The 27,614-nt window shown below is 61.3% G+C and overlaps 1 long non-coding RNA gene across 1 annotated transcript in view; it reads left to right on the top strand.

The window, feature by feature from the left end:
• The first annotated feature begins 6,637 nt into the window (after positions 1–6,637).
• LOC125964724 (uncharacterized) overlaps positions 6,638–27,614 on the top strand; it is a 167,975-nt gene continuing 146,998 nt past the window's right edge. Inside the window, exon 1 of the long non-coding RNA XR_007477964.1 lies at positions 6,638–6,666. This is a non-coding gene — a long non-coding RNA (uncharacterized LOC125964724). The remainder of the gene's footprint in view (positions 6,667–27,614) is intronic.

Raw genomic sequence — 27,614 nt, 5'->3', positions numbered from 1 at the left:
GCTTAGGGTCCAGGTGAGGGTACGACAACGCTTTAGGGGGAGCGTACGTGTGAGGGCGCGGGTGAGTGTCAGCGTACGGGTTAGGATTAGGGGACGGCTGAGGGTCAGGCTTCGGGGAAGGGTTAGGGTTAGGGTTCGGGCTAGGGTTAGGGTTAGGGGACAGGGACGGTTTAGGGTCCAGGTGAGGGTACGACAACGCAATAGGGGGAGCGTTCGTGTGAGGGCGCGGGTGAGTGTCAGCGTACGGGTTAGGATTAGGGGACGGCTGAGGGTCAGGCTTCGGGGAAGGGTTAGGGTTAGGGTTCGGGCTAGGGTTAGGGTTAGGGGACGGGGACGGTTTAGGGTCCAGGAGAGGGTACGACAACGCTTTAGGGGGAGCGTACGTGTGAGGGCGCGGGTGAGTGTCAGCGTACGGGTTAGGATTAGGGGACGGGTGAGGGTCAGGCTTCGGGGAAGGGTTAGGGTTAGGGTTCGGGCTAGGGTTAGGGTTAGGGGACGGGGACGGTTTAGGGTCCAGGTGAGGGTACGACAACGCTTTAGGGGGAGCGTACGTGTGAGGGCGCGGGTGAGTGTCAGCGTACGGGTTAGGATTAGGGGACGGGTGAGGGTCAGGCTTCGGGGAAGGGTTAGGGTTAGGGTTCGGGCTAGGGTTAGGGTTAGGGGACGGGGACGGTTTAGGGTCCAGGTGAGGGTACGACAACGCTTTAGGGGGAGCGTACGTGTGAGGGCGTGGGTGAGTGTCAGCGTACGGGTTAGGATTAGGGGACGGCTGAGGGTCAGGCTTCGGGGAAGGGTTAGGGTTAGGGTTCGGGCTAGGGTTAGGGTTAGGGGACGGGGACGGTTTAGGGTCCAGGTGAGGGTACGACAACGCATTAGGGGGAGCGTACGTGTGAGGGCGCGGGTGAGTGTCAGCGTACGGGTTAGGATTAGGGGACGGCTGAGGGTCAGGCTTCGGGGAAGGGTTAGGGTTAGGGTTCGGGCTAGGGTTAGGGTTAGGGGACGGGGACGGTTTAGGGTCCAGGTGAGGGTACGACAACGCATTAGGGGGAGCGTACGTGTGAGGGCGCGGGTGAGTGTCAGCGTACGGGTTAGGATTAGGGGACGGCTGAGGGTCAGGCTTCGGGGAAGTGTTAGGGTTAGGGTTCGGGCTAGGGTTAGGGTTAGGGGACGGGGACGGTTTAGGGTCCAGGTGAGGGTACGACAACGCTTTAGGGGGAGCGTACGTGTGAGGGCGCGGGTGAGTGTCAGCGTACGGGTTAGGATTAGGGGACGGGTGAGGGTCAGGCTTCGGGGAAGTGTTAGGGTTAGGGTTCGGGCTAGGGTTAGGGTTAGGGGACGGGGACGGTTTAGGGTCCAGGTGAGGGTACGACAACGCTTTAGGGGGAGAGTACGTGTGAGGGCGTGGGTGAGTGTCAGCATACGAGTTAGGATTAGGGGACGGGTGAGGGTCAGGCTTCGGGGAAGGGTTAGGGTTAGGGTTCGGTCTAGGGTTAGGGTTAGGGGACGGGGACGGTTTAGGGTCCAGGTGAGGGTACGACAACGCTTTAGGGGGAGCGTACGTGTTAGGGCGCGGGTGAGTGTCAGCGTACGGGTTAGGATTAGGGGACGGGTGAGGGTCAGGCTTCGGGGAAGGGTTAGGGTTCGGGCTAGGGTTAGGGTTAGGGGACGGGGACGGTTTAGGGTCCAGGTGAGGGTACGACAACGCTTTAGGGGGAGCGTACGTGTGAGGGCGCGGGTGAGTGTCAGCGTACGGTTTAGGATTAGGGGATGGGTGAGGGTCAGGATTCGGGGAAGTGTTAGGGTTAGGGTTCGGGCTAGGGTTAGGGGACGGGGACGGGGACGGCTTAGGGTCCAGGTGAGGGTACGACAACGCTTTAGGGGGAGCGTACGTGTGAGGGCGCGGGTGAGTGTCAGCGTACGGGTTAGGATTAGGGGAGGGGTGAGGGTCAGGCTTCGGGGAAGGGTTAGGGTTAGGGTTCGGGTTAGGGTTAGGCTTAGGGGACGGGGACGGTTTAGGGTCCAGGTGAGGGTACGACAACGCTTTAGGGGGAGCGTACGTGTGAGGGCGCGGGTGAGTGTCAGCGTACGGGTTAGGATTAGGGGATGGGTGAGGGCCAGGCTTCGGGGAAGGGTTAGGGTTAGGGTTCGGGCTAGGGTTAGGGTTAGGGGACGGGGACGGTTTAGGGTCCAGGTGAGGGTACGACAACGCTTTAGGGGGAGCCTACGTGTGAGGGCGCGGGTGAGTGTCAGCGTACGGGTTAGGATTAGGGGACGGGTGAGGGTCAGGCTTCGGGGAAGGGTTAGGGTTAGGGTTCGGGCTAGGGTTAGGGTTAGGGGACGGGGACGGTTTAGGGTCCAGGTGAGGGTACGACAACGCTTTAGGGGGAGCGTACGTGTGAGGGTGCGGGTGAGTGTCAGCGTACGGGTTAGGATTAGGGGACGGCTGAGGGTCAGGCTTCGGGGAAGGGTTAGGGTTAGGGTTCGGGCTAGGGTTAGGGTTAGGGGACGGGGACGGTTTAGGGTCCAGGTGAGGGTACGACAACGCTTTAGGGGGAGCGTACGTGTGAGGGCGTGGGTGAGTGTCAGCGTACGGGTTAGGATTAGGGGACGGGTGAGGGTCAGGCTTCGGGGAAGGGTTAGGGTTAGGGTTCGGGCTAGGGTTAGGGTTAGGGGACGGGGACGGTTTAGGGTCCAGGTGAGGGTACGACAACGCTTTAAGGGGAGCGTACGTGTGAGGGCGCGGGTGAGTGTCAGCGTACGGGTTAGGATTAGGGGACGGGTGAGGGTCAGGCTTCGGGGAAGGGTTAGGGTTAGGGTTCGGGCTAGGGTTAGGGTTAGGGGACGGGGACGGCTTAGGGTCCAGGTGAGGGTACGACAACGCTTTAGGGGGAGCGTACGTGTGAGGGCGCGGGTGAGTGTCAGCGTACGGGTTAGGATTAGGGGACGGCTGAGGGTCAGGCTTCGGGGAAGGGTTAGGGTTAGGGTTCGGGCTAGGGTTAGGGTTAGGGGACGGGGACGGCTTAGGGTCCAGGTGAGGGTACGACAACGCTTTAGGGGGAGCGTACGTGTGAGGGCGCGGGTGAGTGTCAGCGTACGGGTTAGGATTAGGGGACGGCTGAGGGTCAGGCTTCGGGGAAGGGTTAGGGTTAGGGTTCGGGCTAGGGTTAGGGTTAGGGGACAGGGACGGTTTAGGGTCCAGGTGAGGGTACGACAACGCATTAGGGGGAGCGTTCGTGGGAGGGCGCGGGTGAGTGTCAGCGTACGGGTTAGGATTAGGGGACGGCTGAGGGTCAGGCTTCGGGGAAGGGTTAGGGTTAGGGTTCGGGCTAGGGTTAGGGTTAGGGGACGGGGACGGTTTAGGGTCCAGGAGAGGGTACGACAACGCTTTAGGGGGAGCGTACGTGTGAGGGCGCGGGTGAGTGTCAGCGTACGGGTTAGGATTAGGGGACGGGTGAGGGTCAGGCTTCGGGGAAGGGTTAGGGTTAGGGTTCGGGCTAGGGTTAGGGTTAGGGGACGGGGACGGTTTAGGGTCCAGGAGAGGGTACGACAACGCTTTAGGGGGAGCGTACGTGTGAGGGCGCGGGTGAGTGTCAGCGTACGGGTTAGGATTAGGGGACGGGTGAGGGTCAGGCTTCGGGGAAGGGTTAGGGTTAGGGTTCAGGCTAGGGTTAGGGTTAGGGGACGGGGACGGTTTAGGGTCCAGGTGAGGGTACGACAACGCTTTAGGGGGAGTGTACGTGTGAGGGCGTGGGTGAGTGTCAGCGTACGGGTTAGGATGAGGGGACGGCTGAGGGTCAGGCTTCGGGGAAGGGTTAGGTTTAGGGTTCGGGCTAGGGTTAGGGTTAGGGGACGGGGACGGTTTAGGGTCCAGGTGAGGGTACGACAACGTTTTAGGGGGAGCCTACGTGTGAGGGCGCGGGTGAGTGTCAGCATACGGGTTAGGATTAAGGGACGAGTGAGGGTCAGGCTTCGGGGAAGGGTTAGGGTTAGGGTTCGGGCTAGGGTTAGGGTTAGGGGACGGGGACGGTTTAGGGTCCAGGTGAGGGTACGACAACGCTTTAGGGGGAGCGTACGTGTGAGGGCGCGGGTGAGTGTCAGCGTACGGGTTAGGATTAGGGGACGGCTGAGGGTCAGGCTTCGGGGAAGGGTTAGGGTTAGGGTTCGGGCTAGGGTTAGGGTTAGGGGACGGGGACGGTTTAGGGTCCAGGTGAGGGTACGACAACGCTTTAGGGGGAGCGTACGTGTGAGGGCGCGGGTGAGTGTCAGCGTACGGGTTAGGATTAGGGGACGGGTGAGGGTCAGGCTTCGGGGAAGGGTTAGGGTTAGGGTTCGGGCTAGGGTTAGGGTTAGGGGACGGGGACGGTTTAGGGTCCAGGTGAGGGTACGACAACGCTTTAGGGGGAGCGTACGTGTGAGGGCGCGGGTGAGTGTCAGCGTACGGGTTAGGATTAGGGGACGGGTGAGGGTCAGGCTTCGGGGAAGGGTTAGGGTTAGGGTTCGGGCTAGGGTTAGGGTTAGGGGACGGGGACGGTTTAGGGTCCAGGTGAGGGTACGACAACGCTTTAGGGGGAGCGTACGTGTGAGGGCGTGGGTGAGTGTCAGCGTACGGGTTAGGATTAGGGGACGTGTGAGGGTCAGGCTTCGGGGAAGGTTTAGGGTTAGGGTTCGGGCTAGGGTTAGGGTTAGGGGACGGGGACGGTTTAGGGTCCAGGTGAGGGTACGACAACGCTTTAGGGGGAGCGAACGTGTGAGGGCGCGGGTGAGTGTCAGCGTACGGGTTAGGATTAGGGGACGGGTGAGGGTCAGGCTTCGGGGAAGGGTTAGGGTTAGCGTTCGGGCTAGGGTTAGGGTTAGGGGATGGGGACGGTTTAGGGTCCAGGTGAGGGTACGACAACGCTTTAGGGGGAGCGTACGTGTGAGGGCGCGGGTGAGTGTCAGCGTACAGGTTAAGATTAGGGGACGGGTGAGGGTCAGGCTTCGGGGAAGGGTTAGGGTTAGGGTTCGGGCTAGGGTTAGGCTTAGGGGACGGGGACGGTTTAGGGTCCAGGTGAGGGTACGACAACGCTTTAGGGGGAGCGTACGTGTGAGGGCGCGGGTGAGTGTCAGCGTACGGGTTAGGATTAGGGGACGGGTGAGGGTCAGGCTTCGGGGAAGGGTTAGGGTTAGGGTTCGGGCTAGGGTTAGGCTTCGGGGACGGGGACGGTTTAGGGTCCAGGTGAGGGTACGACAACGCTTTAGGGGGAGCGTACGTGTGAGGGCGCGGGTGAGTGTCAGCGTACGGGTTAGGATTAGGGGACCGGTTTGGGTCAGGCTTCGGGGAAGGGTTAGGGTTAGGGTTCGGGCTAGGGTTACGGTTAGGGGACGGGGACGGTTTAGGGTCCAGGTAGAGGGTACGACAACGCTTTAGGGGGAGCGTACGTGTGAGGGCGTGGGTGAGTGTCAGCGTACGGGTTAGGATTAGGGGACGGGTGAGGGTCAGGCTTCGGGGAAGGGTTAGGGTTAGGGTTCGGGCTATGGTTAGGGTTAGGGGACGGGGACGGTTTAGGGTCCAGGTGAGGGTACGACAACGCTTTAGGGGGAGCGTACGTGTAAGGGCGCGGGTGAGTGTCAGCGTACGGGTTAGGATTAGGGGACGGGTGAGGGTCAGGCTTCGGGGAAGGGTTAGGGTTAGGGTTTGGGCTAGGGTTAGGGTTAGGGGACGGGGACGGTTTAGGGTCCAGGTGAGGGTACGACAACGCTTTAGGGGGAGCGTACGTTTGAGGGCGGGGGTGAGTGTCAGCGTACGGGTTAGGATTAGGGGACGGGTGAGGGTCAGGCTTCGGGGAAGGGTTAGGGTTAGGGTTCGGGCTAGGGTTAGGGTTAGGGGACGGGGACGGTTTAGGGTCCAGGTGAGGGTACGACAACGCTTTAGGGGGAGCGTACGTGTGAGGGCGCGGGTGAGTGTCAGCGCACGGGTTAGGATTAGGGGACGGCTGAGGGTCAGGCTTCGGGGAAGGGTTAGGGTTAGGGTTCGGGCTAGGGTTAGGGTTAGGGGACGGGGACGGTTTAGGGTCCAGGTGAGGGTACGACAACGCTTTAGGGGGAGCGTACGTGTGAGGGCGCTGGTGAGTGTCAGCGTACGGGTTAGGATTAGGGGACGGCTGAGGGTCAGGCTTCGGGGAAGGGTTAGGGTTAGGGTTCGGGCAGGGTTAGGGTTAGGGGACGGGGACGGTTTAGGGTCCAGGTGAGGGTACGACAACGCTTTAGGGGGAGCGTACGTGTGAGGGCGCGGGTGAGTGTCAGCGTACGGGTTAGGATTAGGGGACGGGTGAGGGTCAGGCTTCGGGGAAGGGTTAGGGTTAGGGTTCGGGCTAGGGTTAGGGTTAGGGGACGGGGACGGTTTAGGGTCCAGGTGAGGGTACGACGACGCTTTAGGGGGAGCGTACGTGTGAGGGCGCGGGTGAGTGTCAGCGTACGGGTTAGGATTAGGGGACGGGTGAGGGTCAGGCTTCGGGGAAGGGTTAGGGTTAGGGTTCGGGCTAGGGTTAGGGTTAGGGGACGGGGACGGTTTAGGGTCCAGGTGAGGGTACGACAACGCTTTAGGGGGAGCCTACGTGTGAGGGCGCGGGTGAGTGTCAGCGTACGGGTTAGGATTAGGGGACGGGTGAGGGTCAGGCTTCAGGGAAGGTTTAGGGTTAGGGTTCGGGCTAGGGTTAGGGTTAGGGGACTGGGACGGTTTAGGGTCCAGGTGAGGGTACGACAACGCTTTAGGGGGAGCTTACGTGTGAAGGCGCGGGTGAGTGTCAGCGTACGGGTTAGGATTAGGGGACGGCTGAGGGTCAGGCTTCGGGGAAGGGTTAGGGTTAGGGTTCGGGCTAGGGTTAGGGTTAGGGGACGGGGACGGTTTAGGGTCCAGGTGAGGGTACGACAACGCTTTAGGGGGAGCGTACGTGTGAGGGCGCGGGTGAGTGTCAGCGTACGGGTTTGGATTAGGGGACGGGTGAGGGTCAGGCTTCGGGGAAGTGTTAGGGTTAGGGTTCGGGCTAGGTTTAGGGTTAGGGGACTGTGACGGTTTAGGGTCCAGGTGAGGGTACGACAACGCTTTAGGGGGAGAGTACGTGTGAGGGCGTGGGTGAGTGTCAGCGTACGAGTTAGGATTAGGGGACGGGTGAGGGTCAGGCTTCGGGGAAGGGTTAGGGTTAGGGTTCGGGCTAGGGTTAGGGTTAGGGGATGGGGACGGTTTAGGGTCCAGGTGAGGGTACGACAACGCGTTAGGGGGAGCGTACGTGTGAGGGCGCGGGTGAGTGTCAGCGTACGGGTTAGGATTAGGGGACGGGTGAGGGTCAGGCTTCGGGGAAGGGTTAGGGTTAGGGTTCGGGCTAGGGTTAGGGTTAGGGGACGGGGACGGTTTAGGGTCCAGGTGAGGGTACGACAACGCTTTAGGGGGAGCGTACGTGTGAGGGCGCGGGTGAGTGTCAGCGTACGGGTTAGGATTAGGGGACGGGTGAGGGTCAGGCTTCGGGGAAGCCTTAGGGTTAGGGTTCGGGCTAGGGTTAGGCTTAGGGGACGGGGACGGTTTAGGGTCCAGGTGAGGGTACGACAACGCTTTAGGGGGAGCGTACGTGTGAGGGCGCGGGTGAGTGTCAGCGTACGGGTTAGGATTAGGGGACGGGTGAGGGTCAGGCTTCGGGGAAGGGTTAGGGTTAGGGTTCGGGCTAGGGTTAGGGTTAGGGGACGGGGACGGTTTAGGGTCCAGGTGAGGGTACGACAACGCTTTAGGGGGACCGTACGTGTGAGGGCGCGGGTGAGTGTCAGCGTACGGGTTAGGATTAGGGGACGGCTGAGGGTCAGGCTTCGGGGAAGGGTTAGGGTTAGGGTTCGGGCTAGGGTTAGGGTTAGGGGACGGGGACGGTTTAGGGTCCAGGTGAGGGTACGACAACGCTTTAGGGGGAGCGTACGTGTGAGGGCGCTGGTGAGTGTCAGCGTACGGGTTAGGATTAGGGGACGGGTGAGGGTCAGGCTTCGGGGAAGGGTTAGGGTTAGGGTTCGGGCTAGGGTTAGGGTTAGGGGACGGGGACGGTTTAGGGTCCAGGTGAGGGTATGACAACGCTTTAGGGGGAGCGTACGTGTGAGGGCGCGGGTGAGTGTCAGCGTACGGGTTAGGATTAGGGGACGGGTGAGGGTCAGGCTTCGGGGAAGGGTTAGGGTTAGGGTTCGGGCTAGGGTTAGGGTTAGGGGACGGGGACGGTTTAGGGTCCAGGTGAGGGTACGACGACGCTTTAGGGGGAGCGTACGTGTGAGGGCGCGGGTGAGTGTCAGCGTACGGGTTAGGATTAGGGGACGGGTGAGGGTCAGGCTTCGGGGAAGGGTTAGGGTTAGGGTTCGGGCTAGGGTTAGGGTTAGGGGACGGGGACGGTTTAGGGTCCAGGTGAGGGTACGACAACGCTTTAGGGGGAGCCTACGTGTGAGGGCGCGGGTGAGTGTCAGCGTACGGGTTAGGATTAGGGGACGGGTGAGGGTCAGGTTTCGGGGAAGGTTTAGGGTTAGGGTTCGGGCTAGGGTTAGGGTTAGGGGACTGGGACGGTTTAGGGTCCAGGTGAGGGTACGACAACGCTTTAGGGGGAGCGTACGTGTTAAGGCGCGGGTGAGTGTCAGCGTACGGGTTAGGATTAGGGGACGGCTGAGGGTCAGGCTTCGGGGAAGGGTTAGGGTTAGGGTTCGGGCTAGGGTTAGGGTTAGGGGACGGGGACGGTTTAGGGTCCAGGTGAGGGTACGACAACGCTTTAGGGGGAGCGTACGTGTGAGGGCGCGGGTGAGTGTCAGTGTACGGGTTAGGATTAGGGGACGGGTGAGGGTCAGGCTTCGGGGAAGGTTTAGGGTTAGGGTTCGGGCTAGGGTTAGGGTTAGGGGCCGGGGACGGTTTAGGGTCCAGGTGAGGGTATGACAACGCTTTAGGGGGAGCGTACGTGTGAGGGCGCGGGTGAGTGTCAGCGTACGGGTTAGGATTAGGGGACGGGTGAGGGTCAGGCTTCGGGGAAGGGTTAGGGTTAGGGTTCGGGCTAGGGTTAGGGTTAGGGGACGGGGACGTTTTAGGGTCCAGGTGAGGGTACGACAACGCTTTAGGGGGAGCGTACATGTGAGGGCGCGGGTGAGTGTCAGCGTACGGGTTAGGATTAGGGGACGGGTGAGGGTCAGGCTTCGGGGAAGGGTTAGGGTTAGGGTTCGGGCTAGGGTTAGGGTTAGGGGACGGGGACGGTTTAGGGTCCAGGTGAGGGTACGACAACGCTTTAGGGGGAGCGTACGTGTGAGGGCGCGGGTGAGTGTCAGCGTACGGGTTAGGATTAGGGGACGGCTGAGGGTCAGGCTTCGGGGAAGGGTTAGGGTTAGGGTTCGGGCTAGGGTTAGGGTTAGGGGATGGGGACGGCTTAGGGTCCAGGTGAGGGTACGACAACGCTTTAGGGGGAGCGTACGTGTGAGGGCGCGGGTGAGTGTCAGCGTACGGGTTAGGATTAGGGGACGGGTGAGTGTCAGGCTTCGGGGAAGGGTTAGGGTTAGGGTTCGGGCTAGGGTTAGGCTTAGGGGACGGGGACGGTTTAGGGTCCAGGTGAGGGTACGACAACGCTTTAGGGGGAGCGTACGTGTGAGGGCGCGGGTGAGTGTCAGCGTACGGGTTAGGATTAGGGGACGGGTGAGGGTCAGGCTTCGGGGAAGGGTTAGGGTCAGGGTTCGGGCTAGGGTTAGGGTTAGGGGACGGGGACGGTTTAGGGTCCAGGTGAGGGTACGACAACGCTTTAGGGGGAGCGTACGTGTGAGGGCGCGGGTGAGTGTCAGCGTACGGGTTAGGATTAGGGGACGGGTGAGGGTCAGGCTTCGGGGAAGGGTTAGGGTTAGGGTTCGGGCTAGGGTTAGGGTTAGGGGACGGGGACGGTTTAGGGTCCAGGTGAGGGTACGACAACGCTTTAGGGGGACCGTACGTGTGAGGGCGCGGGTGAGTGTCAGCGTACGGGTTAGGATTAGGGGACGGGTGAGGGTCAGGCTTCGGGGAAGGGTTAGGGTTAGGGTTCGGGCTAGGGTTAGGGTTAGGGGACGGGGACGGTTTAGGGTCCAGGTGAGGGTACGACAACGCTTTAGGGGGAGCGTACGTGTGAGGGCGCGGGTGAGTGTCAGCGTACGGGTTAGGATTAGGGGACGGGTGAGGGTCAGGCTTCGGGGAAGGTTTAGGGTTAGGGTTCGGGCTAGGGTTAGGGTTAGGGGCCGGGGACGGTTTAGGGTCCAGGTGAGGGTATGACAACGCTTTAGGGGGAGCGTACGTGTGAGGGCGCGGGTGAGTGTCAGCGTACGGGTTAGGATTAGGGGACGGGTGAGGGTCAGGCTTCGGGGAAGGGTTAGGGTTAGGGTTCGGGCTAGGGTTAGGGTTAGGGGACGGGGACGGTTTAGGGTCCAGGTGAGGGTACGACAACGCTTTAGGGGGAGCGTACGTGTGAGGGCGCGGGTGAGTGTCAGCGTACGGGATAGGATTAGGGGACGGCTGAGGGTCAGGCTTCGGGGAAGGGTTAGGGTTAGGGTTCGGGCTAGGGTTAGGGTTAGGGGACGGGGACGGTTTAGGGTCCAGGTGAGGGTACGACAACGCTTTAGGGGGAGCGTACGTGTGAGGGCGCGGGTGAGTGTCAGCGTACGGGTTAGGATTAGGGGACGGCTGAGGGTCAGGCTTCGGGGAAGTGTTAGGGTTAGGGTTCGGGCTAGGGTTAGGGTTAGGGGACGGGGACGGCTTAGGGTCCAGGTGAGGGTACGACAACGCTTTAGGGGGAGCGTACGTGTGAGGTCGCGGGTGAGTGTCAGCGTACGGGTTAGGATTAGGTGACGGCTGAGGGTCAGGCTTCGGGGAAGGGTTAGGGTTAGGGTTCGCGCTAGGGTTAGGGTTAGGGGACGGGGACGGTTTAGGGTCCAGGTGAGGGTACGACAACGCTTTAGGGGGAGCGTACGTGTGAGGGCGCGGGTGAGTGTCAGCGTACGGGTTAGGATTAGGGGACGGCTGAGGGTCAGGCTTCGGGGAAGGGTTAGGGTTAGGGTTCGGGCTAGGGTTAGGGTTAGGGGACGGGGACGGTTTAGGGTCCAGGTGAGGGTACGACAACGCTTTAGGGGGAGCGTACGTGTGAGGGCGCGGGTGAGTGTCAGCGTACGGGTTAGGATTAGGGGACGGGTGAGGGTCAGGCTTCGGGGAAGGGTTAGGGTTAGGGTTCGGGCTAGGGTTAGGGTTAGGGGACGGGGACGGTTTAGGGTCCAGGTGAGGGTACGACAACGCTTTAGGGGGAGCGTACGTGTGAGGGCGCGGGTGAGTGTCAGCGTACGGGTTAGGATTAGGGGACGGGTGAGGGTCAGGCTTCGGGGAAGGGTTAGGGTTAGGGTTCGGGCTAGGGTTAGGGTTAGGGGACGGGGATGGTTTAGGGTCCAGGTGAGGGTACGACAACGCTTTAGGGGGAGCGTACGTGTGAGGGCGCGGGTGAGTGTCAGCGTATGGTTTATGATTAGGGGACGGGTGAGGGTCAGGCTTCGGGGAAGGGTTAGGGTTAGGGTTCGGGCTAGGGTTAGGGTTAGGGGACGGGGACGGCTTAGGGTCCAGGTGAGGGTACGACAACGCTTTAGGGGGAGCGTACGTGTGAGGGCGCGGGTGAGTGTCAGCGTACGGGTTAGGATTAGGGGACGGGTGAGGGTCAGGCTTCGGGGAAGGGTTAGGGTTAGGGTTCGGGCTAGGGTTAGGCTTAGGGGACGGGGACGGTTTAGGGTCCAGGTGTGGGTAGGACAACGCTTTAGGGGGAGCGTACGTGTGAGGGCGCGGGTGAGTGTCAGCGTACGGGTTAGGATTAGGGGACGGGTGAGGGTCAGGGTTCGGGGAAGGGTTAGGGTTAGGGTTCGGGCTAGGGTTAGGGTTAGGGGACGGGGACGGTTTAGGGTCCAGGTGAGGGTACGACAACGCTTTAGGGGGAGCGTACGTGTGAGGGCGCGGGTGAGTGTCAGCGTACGGGTTAGGATTAGGGGACGGGTGAGGGTCAGGCTTCGGGGAAGGGTTAGGGTTAGGGTTCGGGCTAGGGTTAGGGTTAGGGGACGGGGACGGTTTAGGGTCCAGGTGAGGGTACGACAACGCTTTAGGGGGAGCGTACGTGTGAGGGTGTGGGTGAGTGTCAGCGTACGGGTTAGGATTAGGGGACGGGTGAGGGTCAGGCTTCGGGGAAGGTTTAGGGTTAGGGTTCGGGCTAGGGTTAGGTTTAGGGGACTGGGACGGTTTAGGGTCCAGGTGAGGGTACGACAACGCTTTAGGGGGAGCGTACGTGTGAAGGCGCGGGTGAGTGTCAGCGTACGGGTTAGGATTAGGGGACGGCTGAGGGTCAGGCTTCGGGGAAGGATTAGGGTTAGGGTTCGGGCTAGGGTTAGGGTTAGGGGACGGGGACGGTTTAGGGTCCAGGTGAGGGTACGACAACGCTTTAGGGGGAGCGTACGTGTGAGGGCGCGGGTGAGTGTCAGCGTACGGGTTAGGATTAGGGGACGGGTGAGGGTCAGGCTTCGGGGAAGTGTTAGGGTTAGGGTTCGGGCTAGGGTTAGGCTTAGGGGACGGGGACGGTTTAGGGTCCAGGTGAGGGTACGACAACGCTTTAGGGGGAGCGTACGTGTGAGGGCGCGGGTGAGTGTCAGCTTTCGGGTTAGGATTAGGGGACGGGTGAGGGTCAGGCTTCGGGGAAGGGTTAGGGTTAGGGTTCGGGTTAGGGTTAGGGTTAGGGGACGGGGACGGTTTAGGGTCCAGGTGAGGGTACAACAACGCTTTAGGGGGAGCGTACGTGTGAGGGCGCGGGTGAGTGTCAGCGTACGGGTTAGGATTAGGGGACGGGTGAGGGTCAGGCTTCGGGGAAGGGTTAGGGTTAGGGTTCGGGCTAGGGTTAGGCTTAGGGGACGGGGACGGTTTAGGGTCCAGGTGAGGGTACGACAACGCTTTAGGGGGAGCGTACGTGTGAGGGCGCGGGTGAGTGTCAGCGTACGGGTTAGGATTAGGGGACGGGTGAGGGTCAGGCTTCGGGGAAGTGTTAGGGTTAGGGTTCGGGCTAGGATTAGGGTTAGGGGACGGGGACGGTTTAGGGTCCAGGTGAGGGTACGACAACGCTTTAGGGGGAGCGTACGTGTGAGGGCGCGGGTGAGTGTCAGCGTACGGGTTAGGATTAGGGGACGGGTGAGGGTCAGGCTTCGGGGAAGGGTTAGGGTTAGGGTTCGGGCTAGGGTTAGGGTTAGGCGACGGGGACAGTTTAGGGTCCAGGTGAGGGTACGACAACGCTTTAGGGGGAGCGTACGTGTGAGGGCGCGGGTGAGTGTCAGCGTACGGGTTAGGATTAGGGGACGGGTGAGGGTCAGGCTTCGGGGAAGGGTTAGGGTTAGGGTTCGGGCTAGGGTTAGGGTTAGGGGACGGGAACGGTTTAGGGTCCAGGTGAGGGTACGACAACGCTTTAGGGGGAGCGTACGTGTGAGGGCGCGGGTGAGTGTCAGCGTACGGGTTAGGATTAGGGGACGGGTGAGGGTCAGGCTTCGGGGAAGGGTTAGGGTTAGGGTTCGGGCTAGGGTTAGGGTTAGGGGACGGGGATGGTTTACGGTCCAGTTGAGGGTACGACAACGCTTTAGGGGGAGCGTACGTGTGAGGGCACGTGTGAGTGTCAGCGTACGGGTTAGGATTAGGGGACGGGTGAGGGTCAGGCTTCGGGGAAGGGTTAGGGTTAGGGTTCGGGCTAGGGTTAGGGTTAGGGGACGGGGACGGTTTAGGGTCCAGGTGAGGGTACGACAACGCTTTAGGGGGAGCGTACGTGTGAGGGCGCGGGTGAGTGTCAGCGTACGGGTTAGGATTAGGGGACGGCTGAGGGTCAGGCTTCGGGGAAGGGTTAGGTTTAGGGTTCGGGCTAGGGTTAGGGTTAGGGGACGGGGACGGTTTAGGGTCCAGGTGAGGGTACGACAACGTTTTAGGGGGAGCCTACGTGTGAGGGCGCGGGTGAGTGTCAGCGTACGGGTTAGGATTAAGGGACGGGTGAGGGTCAGGCTTCGGGGAAGGGTTAGGGTTAGGGTTCGGGCTAGGGTTAGGGTTAGGGGACGGGGACGGTTTAGGGTCCAGGTGAGGGTACGACAACGCTTTAGGGGGAGCGTACGTGTGAGGGCGCGGGTGAGTGTCAGCGTACGGGTTAGGATTAGGGGACGGGTGAGGGTCAGGCTTCGGGGAAGGGTTAGGGTTAGGGTTCGGGCTAGTGTTAGGGTTAGGGGACGGGGACGGTTTAGGGTCCAGGTGAGGGTACGACAACGCTTTAGGGGGAGCGTACGTGTGAGGGCGCGGGTGAGTGTCAGCGTACGGGTTAGGATTAGGGGACGGGTGAGGGTCAGGCTTCGGGGAAGGGTTAGGGTTAGGGTTCGGGCTAGGGTTAGGGTTAGGGGACGGGGACGGTTTAGGGTCCAGGTGAGGGTACGACAACGCTTTAGGGGGAGCGTACGTGTGAGGGCGCGGGTGAGTGTCAGCGTACGGGTTAGGATTAGGGGACGGGTGAGGGTCAGGCTTCGGGGAAGGGTTAGGGTTAGGGTTCGGGCTAGGGTTAGGGTTAGGGGACGGGGACGGTTTAGGGTCCAGGTGAGGGTACGACAACGCTTTAGGGGGAGCGTACGTGTGAGGGCGCGGGTGAGTGTCAGCGTATGGTTTAGGATTAGGGGACGGGTGAGGGTCAGGCTTCGGGGAAGGTTTAGGGTTAGGGTTCGGGCTAGGGTTAGGGTTAGGGGACGGGGACGGCTTAGGGTCCAGGTGAGGGTACGACAACGCTTTAGGGGGAGCGTACGTGTGAGGGCGCGGGTGAGTGTCAGCGTACGGGTTAGGATTAGGGGACGGGTGAGGGTCAGGCTTCGGGGAAGGGTTAGGGTTAGGGTTCGGGCTAGGGTTAGGCTTAGGGGACGGGGACGGTTTAGGGTCCAGGTGTGGGTACGACAACGCTTTAGGGGGAGCGTACGTGTGAGGGCGCGGGTGAGTGTCAGCGTACGGGTTAGGATTAGGGGACGGGTGAGGGTCAGGCTTCGGGGAAGGGTTAGGGTTAGGGTTCGGGCTAGGGTTAGGGTTAGGGGACGGGGACGGTTTAGGGTCCAGGTGAGGGTACGACAACGCTTTAGGGGGAGCGTACGTGTGAGGGCGCGGGTGAGTGTCAGCGTACGGGTTAGGATTAGGGGACGGGTGAGGGTCAGGCTTCGGGGAAGGGTTAGGGTTAGGGTTCGGGCTAGGGTTAGGGTTAGGGGACGGGGACGGTTTAGGGTCCAGGTGAGGGTACGACAACGCTTTAGGGGGAGCGTACGTGTGAGGGCGCGGGTGAGTGTCAGCGTACGGGTTAGGATTAGGGGACGGGTGAGGGTCAGGCTTCGGGGAAGGGTTAGGGTTAGGGTTCGGGCTATGGTTAGGGTTAGGGGACGGGGACGGTTTAGGGTCCAGGTGAGGGTACGAGAACGCTTTAGGGGGAGCGTACGTGTGAGGGCACGGGTGAGTGTCAGCGTACGGGTTAGGATTAGGGGACGGCTGAGGGTCAGGCTTCGGGGAAGGGTTAGGGTTAGGGTTCGGGCTAGGGTTAGGGTTAGGGGACGGGGACGGTTTAGGGTCCAGGTGAGGGTACGACAACGCTTTAGGGGGAGCGTACGTGTGAGGGCGCGGGTGAGTGTCAGCGTACGGGTTAGGATTAGGGGACGGGTGAGGGTCAGGCTTCGGGGAAGGGTTAGGGTTAGGGTTCGGGCTAGGGTTAGGGTTAGGGGACGGGGACGGTTTAGGGTCCAGGTGAGGGTACGACAACGCTTTAGGGGGAGCGTACGTGTGAGGGCGCGGGTGAGTGTCAGCGTACGGGTTAGGATTAGGGGACGGGTGAGGGTCAGGCTTCGGGGAAGGGTTAGGGTTAGGGTTCGGGCTAGAGTTAGGCTTAGGGGACGGGGACGGTTTAGGGTCCAGGTGAGGGTACGACAACGCTTTAGGGGGAGCGTACGTGTGAGGGCGCGGGTGAGTGTCAGCGTACGGGTTAGGATTAGGAGACGGGTGAGTGTCAGGCTTCGGGGAAGGGTTAGGGTTAGGGTTCGGGCTAGGGTTAGGCTTAGGGGACGGGGACGGTTTAGGGTCCAGGTGAGGGTACGACAACGCTTTAGGGGGAGCGTATGTGTGAGGGCGCGGGTGAGTGTCAGCGTACGGGTTAGGATTAGGGGACGGGTTTGGGTCAGGCTTCGGGGAAGGGTTAGGGTTAGGGTTAGGGTTCGGGCTAGGGTTACGGTTAGGGGACGGGGACGGTTTAGAGTCCAGGTACAGGGTACGACAACGCTTTAGGGGGAGCGTACGTGTGAGGGCGCGGGTGAGTGTCAGCGTACGGGTTAGGATTAGGGGACGGGTGAGGGTCAGGCTTGGGGGAAGGGTTAGGGTTAGGGTTCGGGTTAGGGGACGGGGACGGTTTAGGGTCCAGGTGAGGGTACGACAACGCTTTAGGGGGAGCGTACGTTTGAGGGCCGGGGTGAGTGTCAGCGTACGGGTTAGGATTAGGGGACGGGTGAGGGTCAGGCTTCGGGGAAGGTTTAGGGTTAGGGTTCGGGCTAGGGTTAGGGTTAGGGGACGGGGACGGTTTAGGGTCCAGGTGAGGGTACGACAACGCTTTAGGGGGAGCGTACGTGTGAGGGCGCGGGTGAGTGTCAGCGTACGGGTTAGGATTAGGGGACGGCTGAGGGTCAGGCTTCGGGGAAGGGTTAGGGTTAGGGTTCGGGCTAGGGTTAGGGTTAGGGGACGGGGACGGTTTAGGGTCCAGGTGAGGGTACGACAACGCTTTAGGGGGAGCGTACGTGTGAGGGCGCTGGTGAGTGTCAGCGTACGGGTTAGGATTAGGGGACGGGTGAGGGTCAGGCTTCGGGGAAGGCTTAGGGTTAGGGTTCGGGCTAGGGTTAGGGTTAGGGGACGGGGACGGTTTAGGGTCCAGGTGAGTGTACGACAACGCTTTAGGGGGAGCGTACGTGTGAGGGCGCGGGTGAGTGTCAGCGTACGGGTTAGGATTAGGGGACGGGTGAGGGTCAGGCTTCGGGGAAGGGTTAGGGTTAGGGTTCGGGCTAGGGTTAGGGTTAGGGGACGGGGACGGTTTAGGGTCCAGGTGAGGGTACGACAACGCTTTAGGGGGAGCGTACGTGTGAGGGCGCGGGTGAGTGTCAGCGTACGGGTTAGGATTAGGGGACGGGTGAGGGTCAGGCTTCGGGGAAGGGTTAGGGTTAGGGTTCGGGCTAGAGTTAGGCTTAGGGGACGGGGACGGTTTAGGGTCCAGGTGAGGGTACGACAACGCTTTAGGGGGAGCGTACGTGTGAGGGCGCGGGTGAGTGTCAGCGTACGGGTTAGGATTAGGAGACGGGTGAGTGTCAGGCTTCGGGGAAGGGTTAGGGTTAGGGTTCGGGCTAGGGTTAGGCTTAGGGGACGGGGACGGTTTAGGGTCCAGGTGAGGGTACGACAACGCTTTAGGGGGAGCGTATGTGTGAGGGCGCGGGTGAGTGTCAGCGTACGGGTTAGGATTAGGGGACGGGTTTGGGTCAGGCTTCGGGGAAGGGTTAGGGTTCGGGTTAGGGTTCGGGCTAGGGTTACGGTTAGGGGACGGGGACGGTTTAGGGTTCAGGTACAGGGTACGACAACGCTTTAGGGGGAGCGTACGTGTGAGGGCGCGGGTGAGTGTCAGCGTACGGGTTAGGATTAGGGGACGGGTGAGGGTCAGGCTTCGGGGAAGGGTTAGGGTTAGGGTTTGGGCTATGGTTAGGGTTAGGGGACGGGGACGGTTTAGGGTCCAGGTGAGGGTACGACAACGCTTTAGGGGGAGCGTACGTGTGAGGGCGCGGGTGAGTGTCAGCGTACGGGTTAGGATTAGGGGACGGGTGAGGGTCAGGCTTGGGGGAAGGGTTAAGGTTAGGGTTCGGGTTAGGGGACGGGGACGGTTTAGGGTCCAGGTGAGGGTACGACAACGCTTTAGGGGGAGCGTACGTGTGAGGGCGCGGGTGAGTGTCAGCGTACGGGTTAGGATTAGGGGACGGCTGAGGGTCAGGCTTCGGGGAAGGGTTAGGGTTAGGGTTCGGGCTAGGGTTAGGGTTAGGGGACGGGGACGGTTTAGGGTCCAGGTGAGGGTACGACAAAGCTTTAGGGGGAGCGTACGTGTGAGGGCGCTGGTGAGTGTCAGCGTACGGGTTAGGATTAGGGGACGGGTGAGGGTCAGGCTTCGGGGAAGGCTTAGGGTTAGGGTTCGGGCTAGGGTTAGGGTTAGGGGACGGGGACGGTTTAGGGTCCAGGTGAGTGTACGACAACGCTTTAGGGGGAGCGTACGTGTGAGGGCGCGGGTGAGTGTCAGCGTACGGGTTAGGATTAGGGGACGGGTGAGGGTCAGGCTTCGGGGAAGGGTTAGGGTTAGGGTTCGGGCTAGGGTTAGGGTTAGGGGACGGGGACGGTTTAGGGTCCAGGTGAGGGTACGACAACGCTTTAGGGGGAGCGTACGTGTGAGGGCGCGGGTGAGTGTCAGCGTACGGGTTAGGATTAGGGGACGGGTGAGGGTCAGGCTTCGGGGAAGGGTTAGGTTTAGGGTTCGGGCTAGGGTTAGGGTTAGGGGACGGGGACGGTTTAGGGTCCAGGTGAGGGTACGACAACGCTTTAGGGGGACCCTACGTGTGAGGGCGTGGGTGAGTGTCAGCGTACGGGTTAGGATTAGGGGACGGGTGAGGGTCAGGCTTCGGGGAAGGTTTAGGGTTAGGGTTCGGGCTAGGGTTAGGTTTAGGGGACTGGGACGGTTTAGGGTCCAGGTGAGGGTACGACAACGCTTTAGGGGGAGCGTACGTGTGAGGGCGCGGGTGAGTGTCAGCGTACGGGTTAGGATTAGGGGACGGGTGAGGGTCAGGCTTCGGGAAAGGGTTAGGGTTAGGGTTCGGGCTAGGGTTAGGGTTAGGGGACGGGGACGGTTTAGGGTCCAGGTGAGGGTACGACAACGCTTTAGGGGGAGCGTACGTGTGAGGGCGCGGGTGAGTGTCAGCGTACGGGTTAGGATTAGGGGACGGCTGAGGGTCAGGCTTTGGGGAAGGGTTAGGGTTAGGGTTCGGGCTAGGGTTAGGGTTAGGGGACGGGGACGGTTTAGGGTCCAGGTGAGGGTACGACAACGCTTTAGGGGGAGCGTACGTGTGAGGGCGCGGGTGAGTGTCAGCGTATGGGTTAGGATTAGGGGACGGGTGAGGGTCAGGTTTCGGGGAAGGGTTAGGGTTAGGGTTCGGGCTAGGGTTAGGGTTAGGGGATGGGGACGGTTTAGGGTCCAGGTGAGGGTACGACAACGCTTTAGGGGGAGCGTACGTGTGAGGGCGCGGGTGAGTGTCAGCGTACGGGTTAGGATTAGGGGACGGGTGAGGGTCAGGCTTCGGGGAAGGGTTAGGGTTAGGGTTCGGGCTAGGGTTAGGGTTAGGGGACGGGGACGGTTTAGGGTCCAGGTGAGGGTACGACAACGCTTTAGAGGGAGCGTACGTGTGAGGGCGCGGGTGAGTGTCAGCGTACGGGTTAGGATTAGGGGACGGGTGAGGGTCAGGCTTCGGGGAAGTGTTAGGGTTAGGGTTCGGGCTAGGGTTAGGGTTAGGGGACGGGGAAGGTTTAGGGTCCAGGTGAGGGTACGACAACGCTTTAGGGGGAGAGTACGTGTGAGGGCGTGGGTGAGTGTCAGCGTACGAGTTAGGATTAGGGGACGGGTGAGGGTCAGGCTTCGGGGAAGGGTTAGGGTTAGGGTTCGGGCTAGGGTTAGGGTTAGGGGACGGGGACGGTTTAGGGTCCAGGTGAGGGTACGACAACGCTTTAGGGGGAGCGTACGTGTGAGGGCGCGGGTGAGTGTCAGCGTACGGGTTAGGATTAGGGGACGGGTGAGGGTCAGGCTTCGGGGAAGGGTTAGGTTTAGGGTTCGGGCTAGGGTTAGGGTTAGGGGACGGGGACGGTTTAGGGTCCAGGTGAGGGTACGACAACGCTTTAGGGGGAGCGTACGTGTGAGGGCGCGGGTGAGTGTCAGCGTACGGGTTAGGATTAGGGGACGGGTGAGGGTGAGGCTTCGGGGAAGGGTTAGGGTTAGGGTTCGGGCTAGGGTTAGGGTTAGGGGACGGGGACGGTTTAGGGTCCAGGTGAGGGTACGACAACGCTTTAGGGGGAGCGTACGTGTGAGGGCGCGGGTGAGTGTCAGCGTACGGGTTAGGATTAGGGGACGGGTGAGGGTCAGGCTTCGGGGAAGTGTTAGGGTTAGGGTTCGGGCTAGGGTTAGGGTTAGGGGACGGGGACGGTTTAGGGTCCAGGTGAGGGTACGACAACGCTTTAGGGGGAGCCTACGTGTGAGGGCGCGGGTGAGTGTCAGCGTACGGGTTAGGATTAGGGGACGGGTGAGGGTCAGGCTTCGGGGAAGGGTTAGGGTTAGGTTTCGGGCTAGGGTTAGGGTTAGGGGACGGGGACGGTTTAGGGTCCAGGTGAGGGTACGACAACACTTTAGGGGGAGCGTGCGTGTGAGGGCGCGGGTGAGTGTCAGCGTACGGGTTAGGATTAGGGGACGGCTGAGGGTCAGGCTTCGGGGAAAGGTTAGGGTTAGGGTTCAGGCTAGGGTTAGGGTTAGGGGACGGGGACGGTTTAGGGTCCAGGTGAGGGTACGACAACGCTTTAGGGGTAGCGTACGTGTGAGGGCGCGGGTGAGTGTCAGCGTACGGGTTAGGATTAGGGGACGGGTGAGGGTCAGGCTTCGGGGAAGGGTTAGGGTTAGGGTTCGGGCTAGGGTTAGGGTTAGGGGACGGGGACGGTTTAGGGTCCAGGTGAGGGTACGACAACGCTTTAGGGGGAGCGTACGTGTGAGGGCGCGGGTGAGTGTCAGCGTACGGGTTAGGATTAGGGGACGGGTGAGGGTCAGGCTTCGGGGAAGTGTTAGGGTTAGGGTTCGGGCTAGGGTTAGGGTTAGGGGACGGGGACGGTTTAGGGTCCAGGTGAGGGTACGACAACGCTTTAGGGGGAGCGTACGTGTGAGGGCGCGGGTGAGTGTCAGCGTACGGGTTAGGATTAGGGGACGGGTGAGGGTCAGGCTTCAGGGAAGGGTTAGGGTTAGGGTTCGGGCTAGGGTTAGGGTTAGGGGACGGGGACGGTTTAGGGTCCAGGTGAGGGTACGACAACGCTTTAGGGGGAGCGTTCGTGTGAGGGCGCGGGTGAGTGTCAGCGTACGGGTTAGGATTAGGGGACGGGTGAGGGTCAGGCTTCGGGGAAGGGTTAGGGTTAGGGTTCGGGCTAGGGTTAGGGTTAGGGGACGGGGACGGTTTAGGGTCCAGGTGAGGGTACGACAACGCTTTAGGGGGAGCGTACGTGTGAGGGCGCGGGTGAGTGTCAGCGTACGGGTTAGGATTAGGGGACGGGTGAGGGTCAGGCTTCGGGGAAGGGTTAGGGTTAGGTTTCGGGCTAGGGTTAGGGTAAGGGGACGGGGACGGTTTAGGGTCCAGGTGAGGGTACGACAACGCTTTAGGGGGAGCGTACGTGTGAGGGCGCGGGTGAGTGTCAGCGTACGGGTTAGGATTAGGGGACGGGTGAGGGTCAGGCTTCGGGGAAGGGTTAGGGTTAGGTTTCGGGCTAGGGTTAGGGTAAGGGGACGGGGACGGTTTAGGGTCCAGGTGAGGGTACGACAACGCTTTAGAGGGAGCGTACGTGTGAGGGCGCGGGTGAGTGTCAGCGTACGGGTTAGGATTAGGGGACGGGTGAGGGTCAGGCTTCGGGGAAGTGTTAGGGTTAGGGTTCGGGCTAGGGTTAGGGTTAGGGGACGGGGAAGGTTTAGGGTCCAGGTGAGGGTACGACAACGCTTTAGGGGGAGAGTACGTGTGAGGGCGTGGGTGAGTGTCAGCGTACGAGTTAGGATTAGGGGACGGGTGAGGGTCAGGCTTCGGGGAAGGGTTAGGGTTAGGGTTCGGGCTAGGGTTAGGGTTAGGGGACGGGGACGGTTTAGGGTCCAGGTGAGGGTACGACAACGCTTTAGGGGGAGCGTACGTGTGAGGGCGCGGGTGAGTGTCAGCGTACGGGTTAGGATTAGGGGACGGGTGAGGGTCAGGCTTCGGGGAAGGGTTAGGTTTAGGGTTCGGGCTAGGGTTAGGGTTAGGGGACGGGGACGGTTTAGGGTCCAGGTGAGGGTACGACAACGCTTTAGGGGGAGCGTACGTGTGAGGGCGCGGGTGAGTGTCAGCGTACGGGTTAGGATTAGGGGACGGGTGAGGGTGAGGCTTCGGGGAAGGGTTAGGGTTAGGGTTCGGGCTAGGGTTAGGGTTAGGGGACGGGGACGGTTTAGGGTCCAGGTGAGGGTACGACAACGCTTTAGGGGGAGCGTACGTGTGAGGGCGCGGGTGAGTGTCAGCGTACGGGTTAGGATTAGGGGACGGGTGAGGGTCAGGCTTCGGGGAAGTGTTAGGGTTAGGGTTCGGGCTAGGGTTAGGGTTAGGGGACGGGGACGGTTTAGGGTCCAGGTGAGGGTACGACAACGCTTTAGGGGGAGCCTACGTGTGAGGGCGCGGGTGAGTGTCAGCGTACGGGTTAGGATTAGTGGACGGGTGAGGGTCAGGCTTCGGGGAAGGGTTAGGGTTAGGTTTCGGGCTAGGGTTAGGGTTAGGGGACGGGGACGGTTTAGGGTCCAGGTGAGGGTACGACAACACTTTAGGGGGAGCGTGCGTGTGAGGGCGCGGGTGAGTGTCAGCGTACGGGTTAGGATTAGGGGACGGCTGAGGGTCAGCCTTCGGGGAAAGGTTAGGGTTAGGGTTCAGGCTAGGGTTAGGGTTAGGGGACGGGGACGGTTTAGGGTCCAGGTGAGGGTACGACAACGCTTTAGGGGTAGCGTACGTGTGAGGGCGCGGGTGAGTGTCAGCGTACGGGTTAGGATTAGGGGACGGGTGAGGGTCAGGCTTCGGGGAAGGGTTAGGGTTAGGGTTCGGGCTAGGGTTAGGGTTAGGGGACGGGGACGGTTTAGGGTCCAGGTGAGGGTACGACAACGCTTTAGGGGGAGCGTACGTGTGAGGGCGCGGGTGAGTGTCAGCGTACGGGTTAGGATTAGGGGACGGGTGAGGGTCAGGCTTCGGGGAAGTGTTAGGGTTAGGGTTCGGGCTAGGGTTAGGGTTAGGGGACGGGGACGGTTTAGGGTCCAGGTGAGGGTACGACAACGCTTTAGGGGGAGCGTACGTGTGAGGGCGCGGGTGAGTGTCAGCGTACGGGTTAGGATTAGGGGACGGGTGAGGGTCAGGCTTCAGGGAAGGGTTAGGGTTAGGGTTCGGGCTAGGGTTAGGGTTAGGGGACGGGGACGGTTTAGGGTCCAGGTGAGGGTACGACAACGCTTTAGGGGGAGCGTTCGTGTGAGGGCGCGGGTGAGTGTCAGCGTACGGGTTAGGATTAGGGGACGGGTGAGGGTCAGGCTTCGGGGAAGGGTTAGGGTTAGGGTTCGGGCTAGGGTTAGGGTTAGGGGACGGGGACGGTTTAGGGTCCAGGTGAGGGTACGACAACGCTTTAGGGGGAGCGTACGTGTGAGGGCGCGGGTGAGTGTCAGCGTACGGGTTAGGATTAGGGGACGGGTGAGGGTCAGGCTTCGGGGAAGGGTTAGGGTTAGGTTTCGGGCTAGGGTTAGGGTAAGGGGACGGGGACGGTTTAGGGTCCAGGTGAGGGTACGACAACGCTTTAGGGGGAGCGTACGTGTGAGGGCGCGGGTGAGTGTCAGCGTACGGGTTAGGATTAGGGGACGGCTGAGGGTCAGGCTTCGGGGAAGGGTTAGGGTTAGGGTTTCGGGCTAGGGTTAGGGTTAGGGGACGGGGACGGTTTAGGGTCCAGGTGAGGGTACGACAACGCTTTAGGGGGAGCGTACGTGTGAGGGCGCGGGTGAGTGTCAGCGTACGGGTTAGGATTAGGGGACGGGTGAGGGTCAGGCTTCGGGGAAGGGTTACGGTTAGGGTTCGGGCTAGGGTTAGGTTTAGGGGACGGGGACGGTTTAGGGTCCAGGTGAGGGTACGACAACGCTTTAGGGGGAGCGTACGTGTGAGGGCGCGGGTGAGTGTCAGCGTACGGGTTAGGATTAGGGGACGGGTGAGGGTCAGGCTTCGGGGAAGGGTTAGGGTTAGGGTTCGGGCTAGGGTTGGGGTTAGGGGACGGGGACGGTTTAGGGTCCAGGTGAGGGTACGACAACGCTTTAGGGGGAGCGTACGTGTGAGGGCGCGGGTGAGTGTCAGTGTACGGGTTAGGATTAGGAGACGGGTGAGGGTCAGGCTTCGGGGAAGGGTTAGGGTTAGGGTTCGGGCTAGGGTTAGGGTTAGGGGACGGGGACGGTTTAGGGTCCAGGTGAGGGTACGACAACGCTTTAGGGGGAGCGTACGTGTGAGGGCGCGGGTGAGTGTCAGCGTACGGGTTAGGATTAGGGGACGGGTGAGGGTCAGGCTTCGGGGAGGGGTTAGGGTTAGGGTTCGGGCTAGGGTTAGGGTTAGGGTACGGGGACGGTTTAGGGTCCAGGTGAGGGTACGACAATGCTTTAGGGGGAGCGTACGTGTGAGGGCGCGGGTGAGAGTCAGCGTACGGGTTAGGATTAGGGGACGGGTGAGGGTCAGGCTTCGGGGAAGGGTTAGGGTTAGGGTTCGGGCTAGGGTTAGGGTTAGGGGACGGGGACGGTTTAGGGTCCAGGTGAGGGTACGACAACGCTTTAGGGGGAGCGTACGTGTGAGGGCGCGGGTGAGTGTCAGCGTACGGGTTAGGATTAGGGGACGGGTGAGGGTCAGGCTTCGGGGAAGGGTTAGGGTTAGGGTTCGGGCTAGGGTTAGGGTTAGGGGACGGGGACGGTTTAGGGTCCAGGTGAGGATACGACAACGCTTTAGGGGGAGCGTACGTGTGAGGGCGCGGGTGAGTGTCAGCGTACGGGTTAGGTTTAGGGGACGGGTGAGGGTCAGGCTTCGGGGAAGGGTTAGGGTTAGGGTTCGGGCTAGGGTTAGGGTTAGGGGACGGGGACGGTTTAGGGTCCAGGTGAGGGTACGACAACGCTTTAGGGGGAGCGTACGTGTGAGGGCGCGGGTGAGTGTCAGCGTACGGGTTAGGATTAGGGGACGGGTGAGGGTCAGGCTTCGGGGAAGGGTTAGGGTTAGGGTTCGGGCTAGGGTTAGGGTTAGGGGACGGGGACGGTTTAGGGTCCAGGTGAGGATACGACAACGCTTTAGGGGGAGCGTACGTGTGAGGGCGCGGGTGAGTGTCAGCGTACGGGTTAGGTTTAGGGGACGGGTGAGGGTCAGGCTTCGGGGAAGGGTTAGGGTTAGGGTTCGGGCTAGGGTTAGGGTTAGGGGACGGGGACGGTTTAGGGTCCAGGTGAGGGTACGACAACGCTTTAGGGGGAGCGTACGTGTGAGGGCGCGGGTGAGTGTCAGCGTACGGGTTAGGATTAGGGGACGGGTGAGGGTCAGGCTTCGGGGAAGGGTTAGGGTTAGGGTTCGGGCTAGGGTTAGGGTTAGGGGACGGGGACGGTTTAGGGTCCAGGTGAGGGTACGACAACGCTTTAGGGGGAGCGTACGTGTGAGGGCGCGGGTGAGTGTCAGCGTACGGGTTAGGATTAGGGGACGGCTGAGGGTCAGGCTTCGGGGAAGGGTTAGGGTTAGGGTTTCGGGCTAGGGTTAGGGTTAGGGGACGGGGACGGTTTAGGGTCCAGGTGAGGGTACGACAACGCTTTAGGGGGAGCGTACGTGTGAGGGCGCGGGTGAGTGTCAGCGTACGGGTTAGGATTAGGGGACGGGTGAGGGTCAGGCTTCGGGGAAGGGTTAGGGTTAGGGTTCGGGCTAGGGTTAGGGTTAGGGGACGGGGACGGTTTAGGGTCCAGGTGAGGGTACGACAACGCTTTAGGGGGAGCGTACGTGTGAGGGCGCGGGTGAGTGTCAGCGTACGGGTTAGGATTAGGGGACGGGTGAGCGTCAGGCTTCGGGGAAGTGTTAGGGTTAGGGTTCGGGCTAGGGTTAGGGTTAGGGGACGGGGACGGTTTAGGGTCCAGGTGAGGGTACGACAACGCTTTAGGGGGAGCGTACGTGTGAGGGCTCGGTTGAGTGTCAGCGTACGGGTTAGGATTAGGGGACGGGTGAGGGTCAGGCTTCGGGGAAGGGTTAGGGTTAGGGTTCGGGCTAGGGTTAGGGTTAGGGGACGGGGACGGTTTAGGGTCCAGGTGAGGGTACGGCAACGCTTTAGGGGGAGCGTACGTGTGAGGGCGCGGGTGAGTGTCAGCGTACGGGTTAGGATTAGGGGACGGGTGAGGGTCAGGCTTCGGGGAAGGGTTAGGGTTAGGGTTCGGGCTAGGGTTAGGGTTAGGGGACGGGGACGGTTTAGGGTCCAGGTGAGGGTACGACAACGCTTTAGGGGGAGCGTACGTGTGAGGGCGCGGGTGAGTGTCAGCGTACGGGTTAGGATTAGGGGACGGGTGAGGGTCAGGCTTCGGGGAAGGGTTAGGGTTAGGGTTCGGGCTAGGGTTAGGGTTAGGGGACGGGGACGGTTTAGGGTCCAGGTGAGGGTACGACAACGCTTTAGGGGGAGCGTACGTGTGAGGGCGCGGGTGAGTGTCAGCGTACGGGTTAGGATTAGGGGACGGGTGAGGGTCAGGCTTCGGGGAAGGGTTAGGGTTAGGGTTCGGGCTACGGTTAGGGTTAGGGGACGGGGACGGTTTAGGGTCCAGGTGAGGGTACGACAACGCTTTAGGGGGAGCGTACGTGTGAGGGCGCGGGTGAGTGTCAGCGTACGGGTTAGGATTAGGGGACGGGTGAGGGTCAGGCTTCGGGGAAGTGTTAGGGTTAGGGTTCGGGCTAGGGTTAGGGTTAGGGGACGGGGACGGTTTAGGGTCCAGGTGAGGGTACGACAACGCTTTAGGGGGAGCCTACGTGTGAGGGCGCGGATGAGTGTCAGCGTACGGGTTAGGATTAGGGGACGGGTGAGGGTCAGGCTTCGGGGAAGGGTTAGGGTTAGGGTTCGGGCTAGGGTTAGGGTTAGGGGACGGGGACGGTTTAGGGTCCAGGTGAGGGTACGACAACGCTTTAGGGGGAGCGTACGTGTGAGGGCGTGGGTGAGTGTCAGCGTACGGGTTAGGATTAGGGGACGGGTGAGGGTCAGGCTTCAGGGAAGGGTTAGGGTTAGGGTTCGGGGTAGGGTTAGGGTTAGGGGACGGGGACGGTTTAGGGTCCAGGTGAGGGTACGACAACGCTTTAGGGGGAGCGTACGTGTGAGGGCGTGGGTGAGTGTCAGCGTACGGGTTAGGATTAGGGGACGGGTGAGCGTCAGGCTTCGGGGAAGGGTTAGGGTTAGGGTTCGGGCTAGGGTTAGGGTTAGGGGACGGGGACGGTTTAGGGTCCAGGTGAGGGTACGACAACGCTTTAGGGGGAGCGTACGTGTGAGGGCTCGGGTGAGTGTCAGCGTACGGGTTAGGATTAGGGGACGGGTGAGTGTCAGGCTTCGGGGAAGCGTTAGGGTTAGGGTTCGGGCTAGGGTTAGGGTTAGGGGACGGGGACGGTTTAGGGTCCAGGTGAGGGTACGACAACGCTTTAGGGGGAGCGTACGTGTGAGGGCGCGGGTGAGTGTCAGCGTA

Source organism: Orcinus orca, chromosome 6 (genome assembly GCF_937001465.1).
Source record: "Orcinus orca chromosome 6, mOrcOrc1.1, whole genome shotgun sequence".
Classification (NCBI taxonomy): domain Eukaryota; kingdom Metazoa; phylum Chordata; class Mammalia; order Artiodactyla; family Delphinidae; genus Orcinus; species Orcinus orca.
Note: the sequence above shows the minus strand (reverse complement) of the source record. Positions and strands in the feature narration are given on the sequence as shown.